Here is a 3,002-nt window from a genome sequence, read left to right as displayed (position 1 = left end):
TTCCTTCCTTCCTTCCTTCCTTCCTTCCTTCCTTCCTTCCTTCCTTCCTCTTTTAAATGTAGCCTTTTGTATTTCCTATTCTACGTTGTTAATTGGATCAAGTCAGATTTAATTCCACTGAGACTGCAGCTCTAGTGTCATCACCACATAAGCTGTTAAATCCCTCTGAAACCTTCAGTTCCCTCCTAAGTGGCACAGACTCTTTCCAGGGGTCCTCACTCTGCAAAGTGTGTGCTGGGTTTTGATCAGAGATRTTTTTCTGCTTTCTGCAAATTCTTATCCATGTGTGGTAGTTGGATGTGTGTGTAAAACTACTCCTGCAGGGCAAGAGAGACTCCACCAATAACTGCATGGAAGGTGATTATTAATCCCATGTTTTTCAGTCTCCTACCAAACAAGTACTTTTGAAACTTCAGGCAGATATTAATTAATTTCAGTGCTCCATTAGAGACAGGCATCATCTTTCAAGTTAATTTTTTTTTTGTTTGTTTGTTTCAAATTTAAAATAAATAAAATGTTAATCAAGCACACAATTGACCTTTAAGTCAAAAAGGTGCATTTTTAGCCCACTCTCAAGTGAGAATAAGGCTGAAAAACACCTATGTCAAAATTTGTATTTTTCTCTAGGGAAAATGATTTGTGCTTCATTTCAATTCATTCATGCTGGTTTTTATTGCTGTCCTCAGTCTGAGAATATTGACTTATAAGGCACCCCTAGCTGGAAAAGCCTTTATTTCTGCAATACCCATGGTTTCTACTGGACTACACTGTGTGCTTTGTATTCTAATGCAGTTTGAACCTGTTCTTTCAATTTGTTGTAAATGTACTTGTACAAAATAGAGTTAAGAGTCACTAAAGACAAAATGTAGGTTTGAGAAGAAGACCAAAGTAGTACACTGTCTTATTTTATGTCTGCAGCTCTTTAAAATGCTACCTCAGGTACTGAAAGTGGTTTATTTTGCACTGAAAACCCAAACAGTAAATTAGTGTATGCATTATTTTTGATTGCTGTGTTTAGGGCTGTTTCTGATATTCAAGAACAGCAAAGATAAATTTGCTGGTAGACAGTCTGTCTCCTTTCTTTGGACCATAGAATATCTACCTTGCTTCTCAGTAATTATAAATCTATATAGGTTTCTGTAAATCTGTACTCAAGTCAATAAAATTCATATGTTTTGCATGCATAGACACGTATTTTTTTAGATAAATATATTTGTAAAGAGATTAAGTTTTGTTTGTGTTACATATACAGATAAAGAAAATTAACTTTYATTCAAAAGTACCTTGGGTACTGTAGGTATTTGGAAATACCTACATTTAAAATATTATTCATAAGGAATGAGAATTTGCATTCTAAAATTTTTTTTTAAAGTATGTTGTACCTATTTTTCCATTATGAATAAGAGCAGAAAGCCAAAATTACCATCAAAAAGCAGTGAGAATTCCTCATCATCAGAACAGTCCTTTTTTTCAGTCTTGTTTATATATTTCTTCTCTTGATCATTTGACATTTATATACTACTATGCTTATAACCCTGAAGTTATTTCATATTTGAAGTAATGTTAAAGGAAATGGAACACTACTAAATAAGAACCGTCTGAATGCAAAAACATCAAAACAAACTTGCCTTTGCTGTCAAATTTCTTCAAAATTGAGGTATATCCATGAAATATTTCAAATTAAAAAACATTCTGTTCAGTGTTTTGTAAGGTTCTGATACCTGTCAAGAAATCAGCAATCTGATTAGTTAATATGTTATATAAATAAAGTGAACTTAAGCAATATAAATTTTAGTTAATATTAGGAAGATTCTCAGTAGAGAATACATTACTTTTAGGTAAGATGTAAGGAATCAGTGTAACCTGTTGGGTCCTGCAGAGCCATTAGCTCTTTTCTATGAATTTGAGTTGAAAAAAAAATATAATAATATTGCAAATTTCATTACGTTTTGGAAACTTTCTTCCCACGTATCTAATTTTATCCTCCTTGAAATCCTGGATGTTCCTGATTGCATGGGCATACTATAATTTAGCCTGTAAAACTGTCACACCAGACAAAATCTGCAACAGCAAACTATGCATTATTCAATTTGACAAAACTTTCTAGAACACAGACAATAGCATAAAGGAAATTATTTTTTTCCCTACAGACTCCCCTGTAACTGCTTAAGCAACACAGAATATGTGAAGAGCTACCTTTTGGGTGTTCCAACACATCTTGTTTCAGTTTTTTTCTGGAAACAGGAAGCTCAGGTTTGTGGGGAAGTAACAAATAATGACAGATTTTGAATATCCATAGAAAAATATTATTCCTTCTTGAATTTAAGATTTATTTCTCTTGTACCACCACTACCAATCATCTTTCTCCACTAWTTCTTCTTGCATTCTTATTGAATAGTTCTTCTGCTGGAACTTATTTTTTGTTTGGCCAAGAAGAATGGGTGAATATAGTACATCCTACACTCACCTTCATTGTTACAACCGTGTTATAGATCTCAGTAAAAGAATTAGTCAACAAGTTTTTATTAAAAAAAAAGGTTGAAAACTTGGTTTGACCTCTTTCAGAAAAATGYCACTTTTGCCACAGAGTTTTTAAAAGAAATTTAAATGGAAAAGGCTTTTGAGATTTTTTTTTTTTTTTTAATTCATGAATGAAAACTGAATTAAACAAAATAAACAACATTTGACATTGGGCTGACTAAATAATTTTGTTCAGGTTTGGTTGTGATTTCTTGGTCTGTTTACCATTACCCTTTGCAAACAAACTGGAAATAGTGACTTGGAAAGATATTTTTTTGAGATATATGCTGAACGCAGCATTACAGCTACAGGAACTTACTTTTCTGAAACAATATTTATAGTTTTCTCTGTAGTCTCCTCTACAGAACATTTATAATCTTTATTTTCCTACTCCTTTCCTGCAGTTTATTTAGAGAAAGTGGAAATATGTATCTCAAATAATAATAAAATTATTATTCAACAGTCTTCTCATAGAAAAGTTT

This window comes from Malurus melanocephalus, unplaced genomic scaffold (assembly GCF_030028575.1).
Source record: "Malurus melanocephalus ecotype Western Australia unplaced genomic scaffold, MMel_1.1 scaffold_154, whole genome shotgun sequence".
Taxonomy (NCBI): Eukaryota; Metazoa; Chordata; class Aves; order Passeriformes; family Maluridae; genus Malurus; species Malurus melanocephalus.
Note: the sequence above shows the minus strand (reverse complement) of the source record.